A 13,721-nucleotide genomic window follows, 5' to 3' on the forward strand; every position below is an offset into this window, starting at 1 on the left:
AACTCCTTCAAGATGCTAAGGACAAAGGATTGGCTCAAGCTTCAAGCTCAGGACTCTTCATTTTACATTTCAATGATCCAAGATCACATTGAGTCTATAGGAAAAGCCAATACTTTCAAGGAGGGATGAGGTGTTGCTTAATGAGCCTCTTGCTTCAAGTGCTTAGTGATATGCTCCAAATACCCTCAACTGCTTTCCCACTTCCACACATATGTCCTAAACCTAAAGTCAAACTCGGTCCCACTGATTCTTTCTATCCGGCGCCACCAAGTTTGGATGTCTTAGCCACTGCCACAAACCCTAGGCAAATCGGTCTCACCGATAGGGATCTCGGTCTCACCGAGATGGGATTGTAATCTCTCTATGTATGTCCATTATCAAAAACGGTCTCACCGAGTTTGAGCAATCGGTACTACCGAGATTACAATGCAAACTCTCTGGTTAACTTATTATCAAAATCGGTCCCACCGAGTTTCATAATCGGTCAAACCGAGTTTGCCTGACCAACTCTCTGGTTAGCTAATTACCAAAATCGGTCTCACCGAGTTTGTGTAATCGGTCTCACCGAGATTACGTTATGCCCTAACCCTAAACGAATCGGTCCTATCGAGTTGCATTCCGGTCCCACCAAAAACCCTAACGGTCACATTATTTGCTAAATCGGTCTGACCGAGTTTAACGATTCGGTCCCACCGAGTTTGGTAGATTGTGTGTAACGGTTAGATTTTGTGTGGAGGCTATATATACCCCTCCACCTCCTCTTCATTCGTGGAGAGAGCCATCAGACTGAACCTACACTTCCAGCATCCTATTTCTGAGAGAGAACTACCTACTCATGTGTTGAGGCCAAGATATTCCATTCCTACCATATGAATCTTGATATCTAGCCTTCCCCAAGTTGCTTTCCACTCAAATCCTCTTTCCACCAGACCCAAATCCTATGAGAGAGAGTTGAGTGTTGGGGAGACTATCATTTGAAGCACAAGAGCAAGGAGTTCATCATCAACGCACCATTTGTTACTTCTTGGAGAGTGGTGTCTCCTAGATTGGCTAGGTGTCACTTGGGAGCCTCCGACAAAGATTGTGGAGTTGAACCAAGGAGTTTGTAAGGGCAAGGAGATCGCCTACTTCGTGAAGATCTACCGCTAGTGAGGCAAGTCCTTCGTGGGCGACGGCCATGGTGGGATAGACAAAGTTGCTTCTTCGTGGACCCTTCATGGGTGGAGCCCTCCGTGGACTCGCGCAACCGTTACCCTTAGTGGGTTGAAGTCTTCATCAACGTGGATGTACGATAGCACCACCTATCGGAACCACGCCAAAAACATCCGTGTCTCCAATTGCGTTTGAATCCTCCAAACCCTTCCCTTTACATTCTTGCAAGTTGCATGCTTTATTTTCCGCTGCTCATATACTCTTTGCATGCTTGCTTGCTATATGTTGTGAATGTTAAACTTGTGCCTAAACTCCACTTAAACTTTAAAGGAATCTTAAAAACTGCAACTTCGGTACTTAGTGTCTAATCACCCCCCCCCCTCTAGACACCTCTTCTCAAGGTCCTACAAGTGGTATCAGAGCATTGGTCTCCATTGCCTTGGTTTAATCACCATTGGAGGAAGATGGATGAGTCTACTTTGGGGAGTCTTAGACATAGAGTGCATATCCACAAAGCTCGACTTGTCGCTAAAGGTTATGGACAAGTTCAAGGAATTAACTACGACGAGACTTACTCGCTGGTAGCGATGCTGAAATCGGTGAGGATCATACTAGCTATAGCTGCATATTTTGATTACGAGATATGGCAGATGGATGTCAAAACGGCTTTCCTTCACGGAAATTTAACCGAGGACGTGTATATGATACAGCCCGAGGGTTTTGTCGATCCGACTAGCACTAGTAAGGTATGCAAGCTCAAGAGATCCATTTATGGGTTGAAGCAAGCATCTCGGAGTTGGAACATTCGTTTTACTGAGGTCGTCACTGGTCTTGGTTTCATCAAAAGCGAAGAGGACTCTTATTTATACAAGAAGTTAACTGGGAGCTCGATAGTGTTTTTGATCTTGTATGTGGACAACATACTACTGATCGGAAATGATGTTTCGATGTTGAACTCAGTCAAGGGATCATTGAATGGCAAGTTTTCGATGAAAGACCTTGGTGAGGCAGTCTATATTTTAGGCATTAAGATCTATAGAGATAGATCAAGGAGGCTGCTCGGCTTAAGCCAGAGCACGTACATAGATAAAGTGTTAAAGTGGTTCAACATGAGTGAGGCGAAGAAAGGGTTCTTGCCACTCTCACATGGTATAAGGCTAAGTGAGACTCAGAGTCCTTCGACATCTGATGAGCGGAGCAGGATGAGTAGGATTCTGTATGCCTCGGCAATCGGATCCATCATGTATGCCATGATATGTACAAGGCCTGATGTTGCTTTTGCAATAAGCCTAACAAGTAGATACCAGGCCAACCCAAGTGAGAGTCACTGGGCAACGGTCAAGACTATTTCGAAGTACCTGAAAAGGACTAAAGAGATGTTCCTAGTTTATGGAGGTGAGGAAGAGCTCGCCGGGTTACGCTGATGCTAGTTTCCAAACCGACAGAGATGATTGTCGATCACAGTTTGGATTCGTGTACGTCCTGAACGGAGGGGCAATGCACTGGATGAGTTCCAAGCAGGATACGATGGCCGATTCTACCACAGAAGGCAAATACATTGCGGCTTGTGAAGCTGCAAAGGAAGGTGTTTGGATCCGGCATTTTCGGGATGATTTTGGTATTTTCCCAGCCTCGGTGAAACCGTTGGACCTTTATTGTGATAATTCTGGTGCCATCGCAGAAGCCAAGGAGCCGAGGAATCACCACAAGGTCAGACACATAGATCAGAAATATCACCTGATTCGAAAGATCGTAAAGAATGGTGATGTAGAGTTATGCAAGATTCACACGGATGCAAATGTTGCAGATCCATTGACTAAGCCGCTTCCACAACCCAAGCATGAGGGGCACGTTAGAGCTATGGGCATTTGATGTCTATTTGATTGACTCTAGTGCAAGTGGGAGACTGTTGGAGATGTGCCCTAGAGGCAATCATGTATGATGATATTTCCTATGTGTTTATGAATAAAGATAGTCCTTGGACATTATCAATCATGTGTATCAGCAAGTACGTGACTTGTTTGTGGGACTATGCATTGTATGATGACTGTCCTAAAAGGTCCCTAGTCGAAAGGGTTGTGTGGACGCGCAGCCAACTAGACTAGCATATGACACGGTCGATGGCTCGGTCTCACTAGCCATGTGGCATTGGATGCTAACCGGATAATTTGGACTTGGAAAGGTCTGGTCGAATTAAACGTAGTCGGATCCGAGTCGAGATAAGGTCCGAGTCGGACAGACCCAACTATGAGACGCGGTGATATGTCATCTGTGAGTCTCTAGTACAACATACGTTCTATGTCCTAAGACGTGAGCTCACGCATGTACTCGAGATGGTGACAGACTTGCTTTGGGCCGACCAAACACTACTCCGTGATAGGGTAGTTACAAAGGTAGGTTTCAAGTTTGTCCAGTCCCATGCTGCGAGACATGGTCGAGCAAGATGGGATTTGCCCCTCCGATCAGGAGAGATATACTCTGGGCCCCTTGTGTGATCCGACCAGGATAAGCATGGCCATGCGACAGGGATTATGAGATAATACGGTTTGTGGTCGGCATCACTGGAACGAGAAAGAGGTCGGGCTACCACATGGATGACAGTCTCACCTTAATCCCGACAACAAATATCGTGAGGCAAAGGGAACAGAAGTGTGACACGTTGTACGGGTTCGCCTAACCAGCTTCGTAGTCTGCTTGGTGTTCAGCATGCCTTGCTAGAGGCCGCTACCGACCGTGCAGTTTGGAGGTGATCCAAACTGCGACCAAGCCAACTTAAACCTAAGGGGTCGCGCGCTTAAGGGAAGGAACCTACGAGGACAGACCCGAGGACACTGGTCGGTTGTGATCCGAACCGTATTCGGATTGTGGCCGAGTAGACTTGTGGGCTTTAGGGTCCATGCGAGGCTCAAGTATTGAGCCCGCGACGGACGCCTATATAAAGTGGTGGTGCGGCACACTCGTGCGGTTGATCGCTTCGGCGCTGCGACTAGGGTTTGCATGTGTTGCGAATAGCCACCTCCACTCGCCACAGACTGTGTGATCGGACCTAGTAGTCCGCCGCACGGTGTTCCTCCTGCACGCGCGGATACCGTTAGAGGCGGTGCACTTGCGCCGCTCCGGCGAACTTGTATGTGGGATCGTACGACCGGCTGTTCGAGGGAGATCGGATGAGGAGGAGACAATCCACGCGGACGGGCTGCCCCAACTCTTCTTCCGCTGCACGGCACTGCGAGTCTAGTGGTAACGAACTGTGATCCATATCCCATAGCATGTTCTTGGTTGTTCTACATGTAGGAAATTTTAATTTGCAGTCGACGCACCCTACCATAGAACCCAAGATTGACAACTATCGTCCTCAGGAATATCAAGAATAACAAAGTCCATTAAGATAGTGACATTTGCAACCACAACAGGCACATCCTCACAAATACCGACAGGTATAGCAGTTGATTTATCGCCCATTTGCAAAGATATTCCATTAGTATCAACTTATTCAATTCAAGTCTATGATATAAAGAGAGAGGCATAACACTAACACCGGCTCCAAGATCACATAAAGCAGTTTTAACATAGTTTCTTTCAATGGAGCAAGGTATAGTTGGTACTCCTGGATCTCCAAGTTTCTTTTGTATTCCACCCATAAAAGTATAATTAGCAAGCATGGTGGAAATTTCAGCTTCTGGTATCTTTGTTTTATTTGTAATAATATCTTTCACGTATTTAGCATAAGGGTTTACTTTAAGCATATCAGTTAAGCACATACATAAGAAGATAGGTCTAATCATTTCAACAAAGCACTCAAAATCCTCATTGAGGGAGTCCTGGATTAGGGGGTGTCCGGATGGCCGGACTATGACCTTTGGCCAGACTCCCGGACTATGAAGATACAAGATTGAAGACTCCGTCCCGTGTCCGGATGGGACTTTCCTTGGCATGGAAGGCAAGCTTGGCGATACGATATGAAGATCTCCTCCCATTGTAACCGACTCTGTGTAACCCTAGCCTTCTCCAGTGTCTATATAAACCGGAGAGTTTTAGTCCGTAGGACGAACAACAATCATACCATAGGCTAGCTTCTAGGGTTTAGACTCTCTGATCTCGTGGTAGATCCACTCTTGTACTACCCATATCATCAATATTAATCAAGCAGGAGTAGGGTTTTACCTCCATCGAGAGGGCCCGAACCTGGGTAAAAACATCGTGTCCCTTGTCTCCTGTTACCATCTGCCTAGACGCACATTTCGAGACACCCTACCCGAGATCCGTCGGTTTTGCCACTGACATTGGTGCTTTCATTGAGAGTTCCTCTGTGTCGTCACCTTTAGGCCCGATGGCTTCTTCGATCATCAATCACGACGCGGTCCAGGGTGAGACTTTTCTTCCCGGACAGATCTTCGTATTCGGCGGCTTCGCACTGCGGGCCAACTCGCTTGGCCATCTGGAGCAGATCCAAAGCTACGCCCCTGGCCATCAGGTCAGGTTTGGAAGCTTAAACTACATGGCCGATATCCGCGGGGACTTGATCTTCGACGGATTCGAGCCGCGACCAAGCGTGCCGCACTGTCTCGATGGGCATGATCTAGCTCTACCGCCGGACAGCGCCCAGGACGCCGCTCAGGTGTTCGCTCCGACCATTAGCCCGGAGCTGACTGTGCTAACTAGGGACAGGCGGTTGGATGCCGCCCCAGGAGCCACAATCTCTACGGTGATAGAGCTGAATACCAGCCTAGTCCTTTGCAAGGCCCGTGACTCCAAGGTGCTGGACTCCGTTCCGGACTCCGAATCTTCCGCACCCCTTCCGATCGAACCCAATTGGGCTCCGATCATGGAGTTCACCGCCGCGGCGGCTTTCAGCGCTCGCCCTTTGGCGATATCCTGAATTCACTAAAGTCTCTCTCTTTGTCAGGAGAGCCCTGGTCGGACTACGGTCAGCATGGCTGGGATGTGGACAACGAAGAAATTCGAAACCCACCCACCACCCACTTGGTAGCCACTGTCGACGATCTAACCGACATGCTCGACTTCGACTCCAAAGACATCGACGGTATGGACGCTGATAGAGGAGATAAACAAGAACCAGCACCTATAGGGCACTATAAAGCGACCTCATCACACGATATATACATGGTGGACACACCTAACAAAAGGGCGCAACCAGGGATCGCTCCCTTGAAAAGCAATCAAAGCGGCGGCGTAAGCGCAAGGCCAAGCCCCACCTCGACAAAGACCCAGCCATAGAGCAGGGTGAATCAACGGAAGACGAACATGCCATCGAGCAACCGTCCAAACAGGGTGGACAATCCGAACAACCCATCCCCGGGAAAGATAATAGTCCGGACGATCTCACGCCGGACAAATTGCTGGAGCATCAGAACCTCCACCAAAGGCTCATCGCCACCGCACGTAGCCTGAAAAAGCAGAAGCGGAGGCTCAAAACAGCGGAAGATACACTCAGAATCAGATGGGGCAAAGTACTCAATACCGCACACAAGTACGGCAATAGTCGTCACACAAAGTGCTATCTGAAGCGGAAACTACTACCGGAATTTGATGAAGAGGCCATAAAGCCCCCACAGTCAAAAAATAAGGAAGCCACAAGGTCAGATAGACGACCCCACGATCGATCTCAAGCAACAGGGGGCGCCGCACTCCATACGGCGCGCGATCTGTCCAAGAATTCGCATCAAAAAACTGGCCCAACCAGATCCATCTATGGGCCAAGAAAGCAAGCTCCAGTGAGCAATGCAATGCAAAAAATACCTGAACATCGCGGCACACCTAAATACAGGGGCGCCGCACATCCCCTATATTTTACCGATGAGGTGCTGGATCATGAATTTCCAGCGGGATTCAAGCCCGTAAACATAGAAGCATACGACGGAACAACAGACCCTGGAGTCTGGATCGAGGATTACATCCTCCACATACACATGGCCAGAGGAGATGACCTCCACGCCATAAAATACTTACCCCTTAAGCTCCAAGGGCTAGCCCAGCATTGGCTTAAAAGCCTTCCCGAAAACACCATGGGAAGTTGGGAAGCGCTCGAGGACGCTTTCCGGGCAAATTTTCAAGGGATCTATGTCCGACCTCCGGATGCAGATGATCTGAGTCATATAACTCAGCAGCCTGGAGAGTCCGCTCGGAAACTCTGGAACAGATTCCTCACTAAAAAGAATCAGATAGTCGACTGTCCGGACGTCGAGGCCCTAGCAGCTTTCAAACATAGCGTCCGAGACGAATGGCTCGCCAGACACCTCGGCCAAGAAAAGCCGAGAACAATGGCCGCATTAACAAGCCTCATGACCCGCTTCTGTGCAGGAGAGGATAGCTGGTTGGCAAGAAGCAGCACCAGCGACCCGAATACATCCGAACCCAGAGATGGAAACGGGAAACCGCGCCGTAACAAAGAACCGCGCCGGATCAAGGACAACAGCCCGATGAGCACGGCAGTAAACGCCGGATTCAAAAGCTCTCGGCAAAATCAGAAAAAGCCGCCCCCCAAAGATGACAGGGACGAGCTATCCAACCTCAACAAAATCTTGGACAAAATATGTCAAATCCACAGTACTCCGGGGAGGCCTGCCAACCATACCCACAGAGATTGTTGGGTCTTCAAACAGTCCGGCAAACTCAACGCCGAACACAAGGGGCTCGACACACCAAGCGAGGATGACGACGCACCCCACAAGCAGAACAGCGGAGAACAAAAGAAGTTCCCACAAGAAGTCAAGACAGTAAATTCACTTCAGATGACAAAAGGGAAAAACAGAACGGTGCTTACAAAGACACGCGCCGTACGGCCAGCCCCAGAGGAGCACCGCCACTGGTTGTTACAACCAATCACCTTCGATCATCAGGATTACTCCAAAGGAGCCCGGAACGCAGGCTGGACTGCCTTGGTCGTGAATCCGATCATTAACGGACTCCAATTTACAAAAGTCCTTATGGACGGCGGTAGTGACTTGAACCTGCTATATCAGGACACAATCCGCAAACTAGGGGTAAACCCAGCTATAATCCGCCATGGCAACACTTCCTTTCAAGGAGTCACGCCGGGTCCAGATACCCAAAGTATGGGTTCCCTTTCGTTAGAAGTCACGTTCGGCTCACCCGACAACTTCCGAAGCGAAAAGCTAACATTCCACATTGCCCCATTCGTAAGTCGCTATCAAGCGCTACTGGGACGAGAAGCCTTCACCCGCTTTAATGCAATACCGCATTATGCATCCCTTACACTTAAAATGCCCGGTCCACGAGGCATCATTTCATTACAGGGGAATATAAATTGACCCCCAAAGTACGGGCAAAGGTGCGGCCGCCTAGACAGCCGCCCACTGATCCAGCCCTACTATCCCGGACACGGCTCGACGAGTCCGGCGTAAATGTACATATGCTTAATAGCCGCATAACCCCGTACAAGGGGCTCCGCGTGTTCACGCCCGGAGACAATACGGCTCAATTCTTGCTCCAACTATATTTTGTTTATTTTAATATAGATTTCTCGCACGCTTATTTTTTACTAAGTTCCTCTCTTTCGCAGACGAACATCGTGCTACGCCCGTCCAGGATACGGCACAACGGAGACACAGGCGCAGACGTGCAGCAGGGACCCGTTTCAAGGATTCTTTTCAGATTAAGACCCTGCGTAAACCTTTTTTACTGTCTCTTGTTGACAACATCCCCCGGTTTTCGCTATAACCGAGGAGGAGGCTGGCGTCTTGGCATGTGGCCACGCCAGAATTTTTGCGCGTACCTGGACACCAGGGGCTTTTTTACCAAGGGCTCTATTTCGGCCCGTCCTCATAAAGACCGAATACCTTAGGGAGTGTTCGGCGTCGCGAGTTTGGCCCTATATGCATCAGCTCCGAATCATGTCTTTGGTCAAATGTTGGGTTTGCCCGGCTCCTGTGTTTTGCTGCCTTACGTTCCGTTATATCGGCTAACGCGGCACCAGGAGAACTACTGCGATTGTGCCCCGGTTCGGCCAGGCGAGCACCTCAGTAGAGAAAGCCGAAAACTGACTGTCATGATATAGCGAGAGACTGGTCAACCACTCGATGACTTTCGGAATCTTTAGGATTCCTCCGCATTAACGAAGGGCCGCTTCCCGGTCAGGCACACTCGCGCCCCGAATCCGGGTGAGCGCGGTGCCCCTAGGGGCTATTCAGTAGCCCCACTGTCAAACTCCTATGGCTAAGTGAAAGTGATAAAGCATTATAGTCCGGTTGCCTAGTTCGCCGCGCCACCACCTCCTTTATAGGACCAAGACGTTGGATTAAGTGTGAAAAGGCGCCTTTTTGCGAACACCCCCGCATTCTATGCGTGGGGGCTGAAGCCAACGACTGCCATCTTTCAGGTTATATACAAATATATACATTAAACGGCCGCACAGGAGGCATCATAATTCTTGCAAGCACAAGTATAAAAAGCTTTTATATTCCATCAAAATATTCGTTTTACAAATAGCACACGCTATTCGAACACAACATCCTTCGAGCACTGCGACTCTATTAAACGAGCGCCATGAAGAACTTCCTCAAAGTAGTGCTTGGCAGGTACTCGGCTTTCGTCCGAATCCCGGGATGCAACAACACTGGCCTTCATATCCGCCCAGTATGTTTTGACACGGGCAAGAGCCATCTGTGCGCCCTCTATGCACGCCGACCTCTTCATTGCATCAGCATGCGGCACCGAACCAAGGAACTGCTGCACCAAGCCAAAATAACTCTTCGGCTCCGGCTTCTCCGGCCACAGACGACTCGCAACATACCTCATGGCGAGTCCGGATAACCTGTTCAGCTCCGCCCAGGCGGCCAAACGGTCGGATACCGAAAGTGGGCGTTCTGGATTGTGGAACTGCGACCAAAAAAGCTCTTCCAATCCATGGTCACCTCGGCCGCGGAAGTGTTCGGTCGCGTCCGCCGCACTAGCTGCCAAATCCAGATAAGTGTTTTCCGCACTCCACTGCCGGTCTAACGGAGCATACTTGGGGTCTCCGAACTTCATCCGCAGCATATAGGGCTTTCCAGACATGATATCTCCGGCCTGACGCAGCTCCTCCTTCATAGCTCTCATTGCAGAGCGAGTATCCTTGGCTTCGGCAGCGATCTTTTCAAGATCCTTCTGAGCCGTCCTATCTTCTTGTTCAAGAAATTTACAGCGGTCGGTAGCATCCTTCAACTTTATGGTCATTTCGGCTATCACCTTTTTGCTCTGGCAGTGAGCAGCCTGTTCGGCTTTTAACTCTTCAGCCGATTTAACGGCAGCCGCATCACTTCTCCTTGCTTGCTCCTTGGCTCGGGCAAGTTCCACCCGAAGGTTCTCCACGGCAGCAGCACCATCTACATTAGGCACATATATATAAGGCCCGAGCATCGAGCTCCTATTACTAGGTGTCTTTGGAACATACCTTGTGCCTCGTCTAGCCGCTTATTTACAAGCGCGATGTCGGCATCTGCTACGTCAAGTTGCCGCTTTAGCTCGGCAGATTCATCAGTCCGGCTAGCCATCGAATGCCTCACCACCTTCATGGAAAAGGCGACATATTATACCTGGGGTTATGATCCTCTGCACGCCGTCACCCTTGACGACACATAGAGTCTCAGGGGCTACTATTTATACAGGGCACATTTAATATGCGGCTCTACCAAAAGGTACAACTTTTTGCGTACCTCAAAGCCTGTTAATAAACTCCTGGCAGCCTCGTACAATCCGCTTTCCGCGGATGAAATCCTTCCAATCACTGTATTCATTAACATACGGTGTTCTTCTGAGATGGACGCCCTCTCAAGCAGACCCTCCAGCCCCTCCGACTGTGCACCAGAGGGTGCCGGACTAGCCTGACGACCTTTTCCAGGATCCGGACTTGCGAAGACCCTCCGAGACGACACCTCAGGGTCGCCTACCTCATGAGACGGCTCAACAAGAGGAGGCGTTTCGCTCTCTATCATCTCCGGACGAAGATCCCCTAAAGATGAGCTCTGCTGAGAAGGGTTGAGATCCGAGTTGCAAGGTAATGTTTCGGTTATCTTCCTCAGAAATAAAATAGGAGTGTCATTCATTATGGAACCCCTCCCTTCACTTACGTCTCGGGGGAGAGCGGGTCCCCCTTAGGGGGCGATTCGGCCGGGGCATTCTCCGGTGCCGAACCCTCTAGCGAAGATTTATTCCCCCGTTTTGAGGCCATCACCTCCGGGTCTTTAGAGGCAGTCCTTTTCTTTCCCTGGTCGGGGGAATTTTTGATTCTTCCCTTCCTAACAGCCTCCTTCGCGGAGGCGGTAGTGCCTTGGTTCCCCCCTTCGCCTTCCGCCAAAAGCGTGACCTCCAGCATCCTGGTTAGCATGGGTTTGGCGCGGTCTCGGGCAGGGGGGTTGGACACCTTATAAGCTTTGCCTTCACTATCCACTCATGTTCAAAGGACAACTCTGTTAAGGGTAATTTTGTGATGAAAATATGGATGGTGTGTCCAAATACGGGGCTACTTACCTTAGCATCCGGGCGATTGCAGCTCAGGCCTGCGTCCTCGGACAAATCCGGACACCTGGCATGTGATCCGAAGAACAATTTGTACATCTCCACGGGTGTCGCACCCATGAAATGTTGGAGGACTCGCGGTCCGTCCGGATTAAATTCCCACAGGCGGAGAGGTCGACGTTTGCAGGGCAGTGTGCGGCGAATCAGCATGACTTGCGCCACTATGGTCAAATTGATATCTCTTTCTAGAAGATCTCGAATGCGGCCCTACAGCAAGGGCACGTCTTTGGGCGGCCCCCAGATAAGTCCTTCATTAACCCGTGACGCTAGTCGTGGTGGGGGACCCGAGCGAAAAGTAGGTGGCGCCACCCATGTGGTGGCCCTGGGGGCTGTGATGTAAAACCAGTCCCGTTGCCATAAGCCGAACTCCTCTTGAAAAGAGCCTTCGGGCCATGGAGCATTGGCCATCTTGCTTATTATAGCTCCTCCGCACTCAGCGTGCTGCCCCTCGATCATCTTCGGTTCCACCTTGAAGGTTTTTAGCCACAATCCGACGTGAGGAGTGATATGGAGGAAGGCCTCACACACGACAATGAATGATGAGATTTGGAGGATGGACTCCGGAGCTAAGTCGTGGAACTCCAGCCCGTAATAAAACATAAGCCCCCTCACGAAGGGATCAATCGGGAAGCCTAGCCCCCGAAGGAAGTGAGATACGAACACCACGCTCTCACCGGGCTGGGGAGTGGGAATGGCCTGCCCTTGAGCAGGCAGCCTATGCGAGATTTCGCCGGTTAGATACCTGGCATCTCTCAGCTTTCGCACATCTTCTTCCGTAACGGAGGAAGGCATCCACCGGCCTTGAAGGTCGGAGCCGGACATCGTTCAAGGTCCGAAGCGCCTAAAACTAGAGCTTTGGGTGTTGGAACTCGAAGCAAGGGGCGGATTCGATTGGATTGAGAAGGAGGGAGTCGAGCCCTGACCTCCTTATAAAGGAGTTGAATACCAAGAGCCCTCCCCGAAACCGTTTGAGACTCGCTTTCAATTAGGGGGTCATACCAAAGGCACGATTGGGTTACCCACGCCCGTATTGATGAGAATCCCCGAATAAGGGGACACGATCTCTGCTTTGACAAGACGTGCCAAGGAAACCGCCTCGCTAAACGCGCGGAGGTGGAACGGTAAAACGATTCGAATAAAGGCCTGGCCGTGACGTCACGCTACGGAATATGTCAGCGGATTAGATTTGTGCAGATATTATTCTCTCTACGGTGGCATGTGGAACTTATTTTGCAGAGCCGGACACTATCCTGGTGTTCAAAATCATCTATGAAGTATTCGAAGGAAGAACCCGTCTTGCAATGCCGAAGATAATTTGCGCGCCGGACTCATCGTTATTGAAGCCTGGTTCAGGGGCTACTGAGGGAGTCCTGGATTAGGGGGTGTCCGGATGGCCGGACTATGACCTTTGGCCGGACTCCCGGACTATGAAGATACAAGATTGAAGACTCCGTCCCGTGTCCGGATGCGACTTTCCTTGGCGTGGAAGGCAAGCTTGGCGATACGATATGAAGATCTCCTCCCATTGTAACCGACTCTATGTAACCCTAGCCCTCTCTGGTGTCTATATAAACCGGAGAGTTTTAGTCCGTAGGACGAACAACAATCATACCATAGGCTAGCTTCTAGGGTTTAGCCTCTCTGATCTCGTGGTAGATCCACTCTTGTACTACCCATATCATCAATATTAATCAAGCAAGAGTAGGGTTTTACCTCCATCGAGAGGGCCCGAACCTGGGTAAAAACATCGTGTCCCTTGTATCATGTTACCATCCGCCTAGACACACAGTTCGGGACCCCCTACCCGAGATCCGCCGGTTTTGACACCGACACTCATCATCCTTTTTCTTGGATGGTTTAGGGGCAAAAGGCATGGGTTTCTGACCCCATGGTTCTCTTTCTTTACCGTGCTTCCTAGCAACAAAGTCTCTGTTATCATAACGTTGATTCTTTGATTGTGGGTTATCAAGCTCAACAGCAGGTTCAATCTCTACATCATTATTATTGCTAGGTTGAGCACCAACATGAACATT

The sequence above is a fragment of the Triticum aestivum genome, chromosome 7B (assembly GCF_018294505.1).
Source record: "Triticum aestivum cultivar Chinese Spring chromosome 7B, IWGSC CS RefSeq v2.1, whole genome shotgun sequence".
Lineage (NCBI taxonomy): Eukaryota > Viridiplantae > Streptophyta > Magnoliopsida > Poales > Poaceae > Triticum > Triticum aestivum.